Source organism: Phoenix dactylifera, chromosome 2 (genome assembly GCF_051530095.1).
Source record: "Phoenix dactylifera cultivar Ajwa chromosome 2, Ajwa_hap1_PhDact_Kaust_v1.1, whole genome shotgun sequence".
NCBI lineage: Eukaryota > Viridiplantae > Streptophyta > Magnoliopsida > Arecales > Arecaceae > Phoenix > Phoenix dactylifera.
The window spans coordinates 23,370,160-23,381,260 of NC_143191.1; the positions used below are offsets into that span (position 1 = coordinate 23,370,160).

An 11,101-nucleotide genomic window follows, 5' to 3' on the forward strand; every position below is an offset into this window, starting at 1 on the left:
TAAATTTGCTCTCAATATTCTGGAAAGAGCGGTGCTAAAATCATGTTATCCTGCATCAAATTTCATACAGTGGGATCCCATAACCCCTGAATGTGAGCTTTAATATTTTCTTAAAGAGTTATGCATGGTGAATGCCGGATAAAGTTGGAAAATACTTAGGGAGCCTATTGTATAAATGAAAACTCATTGGGCTCACAACTGCTGGTTTAACAACTCTATAGTTAATTACCCTATCATATTTCGCAAAATCTATGAATTGCACTAATCCCCTCTTGTCATGTAGCAAGAGAATTGTTTGTGTCTGCACACAATAAGAGCCCCCATAGCAGTACTGCATACAATTACAAACTCGATGTCAGACCAGGATGATATTGCTAGAAGTCAGTATGAAATTTATGTCAGTCATTATATTCAGTCTGTTAAATAAATTGTACTGGAGATGGGCTTCACCTGATCAAAGAAGACTAGTCAATGGCAAAGCCCAAGCCTATCCCAAAATTCGTGCCAGAAGTCAGTATGAAATTTATGTCAGTCATTATATTCAGTCTGTTAAATAAATTCCGCATGCCCCATGTACTGGAGATGGGCTTGACCTGATCAAAGAAGACTGGTCAATGGCAAAGCCCAAGCCTATCCCAAAATTCGTGCCCAAACCAACCCAACTTGGGCAGACTATAAGTACTGCAATGCAGTTTTTGATTGTCTAGTATCATGTACTGGGACTCCTGGCTGCACGCTAATTCAATCTGACGTTATATAGCTCAAATTTTAAAGCACATGGTGTGGACGCTGATAAATTTAGTACAGGATTGGTTATTATTCTTGACTAAAGTTAATCCAAAATGGCATGCCCTTAATTAACTCATCAGATCTTGCCAAATGCTATAGGGGAATCATTGGAAAACAAAGTTGCATAGAAGCTTATGGTAAATAATTTCCGCATAGAAGATTCGACACTGGAACTACTTATTGCAACATCGACGATATACTCATGATAAAAACAATCATAATTAATTACAATAGTATATGGATATGATACCATAGGTACGACTATTGAAAACATATTTCCTTGAGAGTAGATCCTCAACAGTGCACAAGCCAAACCATATAGTACTATGCAGCCCTCAATAGCCACTATTGGAAGATGGACAGCATCAAACAATATGTATAATATGATACATGCTTATGAACCATCTTGTTTGATGCTCCTCCATCTTCTATTGGTGGTCATCGAAAGCTGCATAGCACTCTATAGTGTGGTTCATGCACTGTATAGGATCCTGGTTGTCTTTCACGTGATGTTGAATGCAACAAACCCGCTATAGGAAGAATCGCCATCGTTGGTTGTATTGCTAGCACCATAAAATGTTGACTCACATGATATTGGCTCTGCCAACAAAGGTTCAATCTCCTCGCTGTTCTCTTTGACCCACGGATGCTTGGTGAACATTCTTAGACCCTCTAACTCGGCTGCCACCTCCCTCATTATGGGCCTCTCCTCTCCATTCAATCGAACGCATCGCTCGGCGAGCTCCGCAACTGCCATCAACTGCTCCATGGATCCCTCACGGAGGATGCGATCCTCAAGAATCTCAGAAAGTCGACCCTCATTCATGCAAGAAATGAAACATTTCGCAAGACTCCTATTCTCTTCAGATTTATTCACCGAGACAGCCTTCTCACCTGTCAGGAGCTCGACAAGTACTACTCCAAAGCTATAGACATCGCTCTTGTCTGTGAATTGACCGGAATGAAAGTATTCTGGGTCCAAGTACCCAAATGTTCCTCTCACTAGGGAAGTAAGGCAGTTTCGATCGAATGGAACCAACTTTGAAAAACCAAAATCCGAAACTTTAGCTGTATAGTTCTCATCCAAGAGTATGTTGGCGGACTTCACATCTCTGTGAATGATTGGAGTGGAGGCCGATGAGTGAAGGTAGGCCAGTGCTTCAGCAGCTTCTGCAGCGATCCTCACTCGATTTTCTAAGGATAACGAGCCTTGACAGCCTTCGCCATGGATGTGGTGAGAGAGGGTTCCATTTGACATAAATTGAAACACCAGCAAGGGCACTTGGGTCTCTAGGCAACACCCCAAGAGCTTCACCACATTCTTATGGTTAATGGTGGAGAGGAGAACGACTTCATTTATGAACTGCTCAATTTCACCCTTGGCTGCAATCTTGGATCTCTTAATCGCAATGACTCTTTGGTCTGACAAGGTCCCTTTGTACACCGTTCCAAAGCCTCTCTGACCAATGATGCAATCCTCGTCGTAATTGTTGGTTGCTCTTTGGAGCTCCTCAAAGGTAAATATCCTCATACCACGATCATCACGACGACCATCACCTATTGAAGAGATATGGTGTTGCAACAAAAGACCGCCATTCTGTTTCAAAAACTTCTCTTTGAGCTTGATGAGTCTCCTTTTACTCAGAATCCAGTACAACCAAGATATGCTAACACATAGAAATAGGAATCCGGAGCCAACACCTGCAACATTTGCAATAGGTAAGGTTGATGGATGCATATATAGGTCTATATGGCTGCAAGAGATTATAAGTACAATTAACTGTTAATATTTGATTGTATAACTAGTTGATGCTAATCAAAATGTGGCCTTCTAGTTGACCGCAACCATAGATCGGGGGACACATGTATAAGCCTAGGTTGTCACAACAGTAGCTAGGTGCATGATATGCCATACCATACTGAATTAGATGGTATGGAACATACCGTACCGGTTCGATACTCCGTACTGGACGTACCGACATACTGACAGGGTGGCACCGTACGGAATCTGGTACTGAGATGATATACCATGGCTAAGTGTAGTTTATGGGATACAACTTGATCTGGCTCCTCTGGTTACTCCTAAAAGTCAATTCTCATAAAGAACTCATATCTCCTAAGATTGAAACTAGCACCATTTTTGCAATCTAAATTGCTTAAACCTTAGGCTAGAGAGAGGCTCTCATAAGTTAGGCTTAGTTTGAAAAGGGTTGGGAATTTTTGAAATAGCTTCTTTCATTCTCAAAAGGTAAAAATAATTTTAGGATAAAAAGATGGATCTCAGTTTGTATTTGTATATAATGTTTTTATTCCATAAAAGAATTGCCCAGTGTATTTGGGTCTCCATGAAATGATACATAGTAATATGGTACAATGGACAATGTTGAGGTTATTTTTTTGGTTAACAAGGCAAAAATATCCATGCTTCCCAACATATTAATTGCTGAAAGAACTAGAGTTTTTGGTTATTTCAAAGTATAAATGGGGATAAGAAGATTGGAAAACTCTTAGTACCCCAATTCCACCATACTTATGATACTTAAAATGTCCTATATAACCAATTTGTCTTAAAAAATGGCCTATTACTCACAAATTATCCGCCCTTTAACAATTTTTCTTATTTCCAAACTAACCAAGCTTTGATAGGCAAATTGATTCTAGGCTCTTGATTTGGCTATCATTTTACGTACATTTATATGGACCCATAACTAGATTCATCAAAGTATGGCATGTAAGGAGTCTTGTGTATCTTACATTTTTACTACATTTACCAAAAAGGCACCTAATTTTTGGATGATCCTAAGCTCTCAAAACTATTATTTTAAAACTTAGTTATCCAAGTTTATTATATTATTTATTTAAACTTATATGATAATTATTTAATGTTTATATGTTATTGGTTCATTGTTTTCTATTTCTTTGATCTAGGATCTTGCTATAAAAAACTAGCCATAAATTATTATTTGAATTCTTGATCCTACATATACAAGATCCAAGATTTTTTCATACAAAACTAGTATGGAGCTAAACACATGTCTGCATATCAAATATGGCTAAAAAGATTATACCAAGAATTTTAAATAATAACTTCTAACTATTTCTTTTACATAAGATATTGGATCATTATAAAATTAAATTATAAAAAATGATACTAAGTAAAAATAAATAAATATTATCAATAGATATAACCATTGCTTTAGATAATGGAAATTGTGGGGGTTCATTTTCATTTCACTCGTTACTTTTTGGACTCCACTGCAAACGACACGCCCAATACTGGTCGTATTTAAGCCCGGTTAAAATTAGGAGAGGGATATCCTCTACTTCGGGATATTTGAGCTATGGTGAATCATGGTGTGGCTTTTTAGGTCAGACATATGTAGAGAGGCTAACAGGGCCGCGAATTGAGTGGTTTTTTATGTGGCATGTTACTCCGAAGATATTCTGTGGGCCTATCGCTCCGAAATTTATTGTTTTCTGATATTATTGGATATATTCGTACTCAAACTATATAAAACATCCGTTTTAGGAAAAAAAAAAAGAAGCAGCTGAATACTAAAGAATTACCTAAAACCACATCAAGCAAAGGAAATTCGGTGGTGCAACCGCTTCCACCCTTTAGACCATCCCCTCGCATACCCCGCGGACAAGTACAGTGATGGCTTCCTTCCGTATTTATGCAATCCCTCGCGCACTTATTCTTTTGTACTGGATCGTTACACTCATTGATATCTGTCAAGCCACAAAAAATATTGCAGGAATGTACCACGCATGGATTATGCCAAGACATAAGAAATGAAAGGACAAGATAGAGTACATAGTTTTTGAAGAAAACAAATGAGAAGGGAGGTGATCATGTATATGATGTGGTGAATACTAGTTAGGATCGGTTGTGGAGGTCCTCCAAAGATTTAGTGGTAACTATACGACCTAACTTGGATTATTTGAACTTATATAATATCCTCATCTCATGTTTAGTATGATGGACATAATAGTTGCATTTAGTCTAGTTAGAATTCTGATTGGTAGGAATTCTTAGCTATAGTAGAGTCTTTGATCTTCCCTAAAATGGAAGGAAAGGAATAAATTTAGATAAGTCGCCATTGCTGTAAATTGGACTCCATCTGAAGTTGATGTACTATAATGCCTTTTCTCTTTTTTTTTGATGGAAGCCAATATGCTAATGTTAGAAGCTCTATTATCCAAATTGGGTCCCTTTTTTTGTGAGAAAATACGGTTAGCCCACTGCCTTGCATTTCATTAAGCAAACGAAAGGAGGAAGCAGAAGTACAGAAAGGCAAGGGAGCGGAAAGAAGTCAGGTCTGAGCCCAAGCTCAAACCCGGTATACGTCAAGTGGGCTATATATATAGATTGGCTATAAGTAGCATCAAGCTCAGCCTAAACAGAGGCATGAGAGGCATAAAGAAGAAGTGAAACATGGAAAATAGAGTGGTTCAATAGTCACATATATACCTATGTACATATATGTATGTATAAATAAGTATATGTATATATGTATTATGTACTATATATACATGTATCTATTTATGCATGTACATATAGATATGTATGTATGTATGGATGGATGGATGTATGGATGTATGTATCTACATTTCTATGTTTCTATGTTTCTATGTATGATCTATATATATAGCTATATATATATGTAGAAGCCAACCATGCTTGCATCCCTACTCAATTATCTCATGGGAGGGAGAATAAAAATGCTAAGATGAAAAAGACGCCGTGTGATCATCTTACCTTCACATCCACCCGGAAGGTAGGGGTTCCCTTGGTAGCCTTGGGAACATTTGCAGCGGTATCCCAGGCCAATGGTCGAGTCGTGGCATTCACTGTGTATGGCGACGCATGCAGAGTCCTTCTCCTTGCGAGCTTCCTCGCACGTCTTGTTTCCCACCGCCCATTCCAGAGTCACCGGCACCATCTCAACGTCTTCGAAACTTAAGAAATTCGACGTGTTGAAACTAAACGACGTGTTGGTGATCAGGAAGGCATAGCTGCAAGGACTGAAGCTCGAGCAGTAGGTGTGATTGTAATAGCTAGTTAGCTCGACTTTAAAGGCCGAGAGGTCCTTGGGTATACTGGTCTCGCAGCAGCCGATGCCGGAGCAGGTCCCGTCTGTCACGAAGCTCTTGTTGGTGCAGAGAGAAATACACCCAGTCGAGAACCTCTCTTCCATGTCGACGAGGTACCCGACAGTGTCACACCCGATGGCCACAAACTTGTTGTGGGTGTCAGAGAATCTTAAGGACTTTGTCCTCGTCAATCTTATCCATGGTGAGTTACCCGGCATGTCGAAACAAGCATGAGCAATGAAATGATTAACTTGCATTAGGCCGTAGACTAGGTTGATATCTACCAGCGTAATGTTGGAATCGCCAAGGATTGGTTTTGGTGTGGTTCCGTTGCAAGTGATGTCGAAACCATCGAGGAAGCAGCCGTGGCCGATGCCGAAGGGGTACGGGATCTTGACGCCACCGCACTCCTCCGGGCATCCTCGCCGAGCCATGGGCACGGCGGCAAATGCTGAGGATAGCCGCAGAAGTAGAAGCAACACCGTTAGTTGCCACGCCATTAATTCTTTCATTGCTGATGCTTCTAAATTTTCATGTGGAGTCGGCTTCTTATATTGTTGAAGCCTGGTGGTGGCGGTGACTCCCCGGGGAATCGACCAAGTCTTCGATGACTGAGATATCTCCATCACTGTTGCCTGGAGGTCGTCTCCGAGGGTCAATCGAATTAATGGCGGAGGGCTTGATGGAGACTTTTTTTTAGCTCGAAAGACTTGGCCTCGCGACTTGGCCTCGCTATTGGGTCAAGATTCCAGGGACTCCTTTGTACAGGAACGAGCTCCAAAGACTTGGCCTTGCTATGTTCCAAAAAAGAGAAGACTTGAGAAGACTTGGCCTTGCTATTGGGGCAACTCACGGAATGCGGGTTAAATCCGCGAGGGCATAAATTCAGCATACTTCCTTTTTACGAAAATGAACTAAAGACTCGGCCTCACTATCTAGTTAAATATCTATTTCGTTCATCTATTCATCATCATCCATCTATTTAAATCACCTATTTATCATCATCGTTTGGAGAAGAATATTCACATTGTTGTTCGCCCAAAACAAAAACATTTACATTATTTATGATGATCTATATGACTAAATTCTTTTTAATTTTGGAATTAATTTCCAAGCTATGCATATGCTTAATGCATAAAAGATAATTTTATTTGTACAAAAAAGTATATTATTTTGATAAAATGGTACAGTAATTTGTGTGATCTACTTATCAAAAGTTATGGAATTCTAATGTACACCTTTTTTGAGAAAATGTTGGGTTTTCTGGAACTTATTTCATAAGATATAGAAATAAATACCGGAAGGATTTTTTTGTATGAATACCCTCCATAATATTCAAATTTATGTGAATATCTTTCCAAAATTGAAATTTGTATGTATACCCCATCAAATACTTATTTTTCATATATAGCTCTCCTTTTTTTTTTTTTTATGTGTACTCACGCCATCTAACATCATCAAGAAATGAGCGATTTTTTTATGTGTATATCCTCCTAAATATGAAAAATTATAGGAATACCCTCACAGCGTTGCTATTTGCAGTATACCCTCATAAAATTTTTTCTTGTGCGTCTAGCCGTTAAAGGTATTTCAGCCATTTCAATTTTAAACCACTCATTTTTTAACGGTGTTAGATGGCTTGGGTGTGTATATATATATATATATATATATATATATATATATATATATATATATATATATATATATATATATATATATATATATATATAAAGAAAAAAGAAGGATATATATGCAAAGCAAATATTTTATAAAGATATACATAAAAATAGGAGGGTATTCACGTAACTTTAAATATTTTGAAGGGTATTCATACAAAAAATCCATAGAAGAAAAGTCTAAGAAAATATTACAACCAAGAGAAACAGAAATAAATGAATGGTTTAAGTTAGAAGAGTTTGGAACCGGAAGTCCAATCCTTCCAGAATGTTGAAATGTCAATAAGAAAGAGCCTAAAAGACTTGGCTCCCACCACTAAACCTGACATAGTTTCTAAGCAACCAAATTCTCCACCGGAAAGTACCAGGAATCGCCTTAACCAGTAGATCCCCAACAAATTGAGAGGCTGAGGAAATGTTTAGCTTCCAACAAAATTGAACCAAAATATTTTTTGAAACTTGACTGTGAATTATCAGATGAGTAACTGTCCCTTCTCGTAGGAGCAAATTAAGGGCTTAAGAGGGAGATTAAATCCATCCACTCTTGATCAAATTGTCATTGGAGCAAAAGTCTTCCATAATTCATAATCTCTTTCTGCTTGACTCCTCCGATATTTAGGAATTTATAAAAAGAGCAGCCCAAAGAGCAACCAGAGGAAGCCCATTTTGATAAAAGCTGATCACAATTGATGAATTCTAGTTTATACATGTTCCGGAAGTTGTACATCCTGCACAATGATTTGAATTTTTAATTTATATATGTTATTGAGTTTTTTTTGCATATATATATTCTCTTAAATATTAAAATTTACATGAATATCCTTCCAAAATTGATATTTATATATATACCCTTATAAAATACTTATTTTGTATATATACACTTTATTTTTTTTTACTTGCATATGTGCCCACACCATCTAATGCTATCAAAAAATTAACAATTTAAAGTTAAAAATGATTGAACTACCCTTAATAGGTAGATATGTAAAAAAAACATTTATAAGAGTATATATGCAAATAAATATAATTTTGGCTAATCACTTTTAACTGGATCACTATATCAAAAGTATTCATACAAAAATAGTATTTTATAAGAGGATACTCGTAAATATCAATTTGGAGGGCATGCATGCAAATTTCAATATTTAGAATGGTATTTATGCAAAAATCTGAGGATTTTTTTATGTATATATACTTCTTAATGTACGAAATTGCATGAATATCCTCCGAAATTGCTATTTGCATGTATACCCTTATAAACAATTTTTTTTTTGCATGTTTATCCATTAAAGATATTTTGTCATTTTAATTTTAAACCGCTAACTTCTTAATGGCGTTAGATGGCATAAATACATATGCAAAAGACAAAAAAAGAAAAAATATATATAAAAAAAATAAGTATTTGATAAGGATATATACATATAAATCTTAATTTTGAAAGGATATTCATGTAAATTTTAATATTTAGAGAGTATGTAAGGAAAAAAAAAATCTATTATATTATATATTTATTATACTAGTACCATTGGCACCATCATTGTTTGCACCTATTAGGAGCATAGGGAAGAAATCAATAAATATATATTTTTTATTTTTTATTTGTCCTATAATCGATTTGGAATGGTTAGAAAAGGGGGGAAAATTAATATACATTCGTTCATCATTGTATCATATTATATTCCTTTGTTTCTGTGATTCTTATTCATAAAAAGGAGTGTTTCCGCTACAAGAGTTTCATGCTTATCTTTTTAGCTATTCTCCCCGATTCATTTGACCTGGGCCATCCGTAGACACTGTTAAGTCAACAGCAGATATTAAAGCAGTGTTTGGATGCTGGTTTTGTAGTTATTAGAGGATGACTATTTACTTAACCAACCAAACACAGCTTAAAAAAAAAAATTGTTAAAAAGAGCTCAACCTAGCCATTCTTATTTCATCCATTGGATGAAATAAAGTTTAATCCACAATTTTTTTTTTCCACGGCTCAACCCACTAAGCTTCAACCTTGAACCAAATGGAGAATATTATTAACTCAGGGATAAGAAATCCAAAGATAGTTTCCTAGAATTAAAAATTATCTACCCCTGGTTAACTGCTCAGCATCGAAAGACTGCCTAAATGTTTCCAAAACAAAGTTTTCTCTACAGTTGTTTTAAAACATTTACTTGCCTAGAAGATAAAAATATAACTTTGATTCCCGCTGGTTTGCAACTTTCAAACCTTTTCTAGCAAAAGAAAAACAGTGATCTTCTCAGAAAATTACATTCACCATGGTATGATAAGGCTGATGTTAGGTAAGTCTCAGCCTTTCCTATCAAAATATAAAAAAATCAAAAAAAGAGAGATAAAAATAGAAAGGTCCAACCCTGCTTCTGATACTAGTTCTATGCCACAACGAGCCACCACCAGAGAACATGCAGAAAAAAAAAATTAAGCACTTTTGAAGCAGCTAAGGTTTTGCAAGAAGGAAACTCCAAACACTAGGGGTACCCTTGGTATTGCTTTCTGTTTTCAGCTTTTGCATTCCAAAATCCACAAGAAAAATGGACTAGAATCAACATGTATGGTGATTTTTTTTTATTTTTCAAAATTTTCATAGAATTTTTAGAACTTTTAGTAACAAAGATTTGCTGCTTTGAAAAAAGAGTGTGCAAATGCTATCTTCAGCATCAATCTCAATATAGTCTTTCACTAATTTGCAAAAAAACGAAAACACTAAAACAACAATGGTAGATAACAGGCCCTATGCAATCACATGCTCACACTAAATGACAAGTCAAGGGATAGCCATTTTAACACCATTCCAAGCACAACGAAAGTAAATCATGCAAACCAATGAACTAAATTGCATTGGTTCATGAAGACAAATCATCACAACTAGACAGGATCCACAGATCCCTAATTAATAATTGAAGTCACAGAGAGAACCAAAATGCAATCTTCCAGTATTTGTAACTTCATAAAACGAAAGAGGCTGAGTTGCAATTTTCCCTTTTGGTTATGTAGAAACTATTGAAACTATCCGGACTTGCAAGATCCAAACATGCATTTGTAATTCATACATTTTACTAACTATATTTAACAATGACCTAGGGCAATTAAGCTCTTACAGTTAAAAGGAGTTATGACAAATATGCCTCTGCTTATTTTCAAATGACAGGATGTATGATCATGGACAGACAGTACATAGAAAGAATGGAAAAAAAAGAGAGGAATGAATCTAGCATTGAGAGCAATGGCGCCTACGACAGAAATTCTTAACTTTATACATGCTGAATTGCGTATAAGACCATTAACTTTCAAGATCCTTTTGGCATTGTAAAACCAAGATATCAACAAATTAACCAATAAATTTAGACAAATCTACGAAGCTTCAATTACAGTATTTTCTACAGTCAACAGCACAAAAGACCAGCTTTACAACTTTTCCAAGCCTTACAGTAATATAAGCAGATCTCTTTCATGTGTGAATAAATACAAAGCGATCTATGTTGCTTACAACAGACTGTATTCTCTACAGATTACAGAAGAATATATAT

At 36.3% G+C, this 11,101-nt stretch overlaps 1 pseudogene; it reads right to left on the bottom strand.

Annotated features, from left to right (window-relative positions):
- Window positions 1–1,222: 1,222 nt before the first annotated feature.
- On the bottom strand, window positions 1,223–6,512 carry LOC113463365 (wall-associated receptor kinase 2 pseudogene; annotated as a pseudogene).
- Window positions 6,513–11,101: the final 4,589 nt, after the last annotated feature.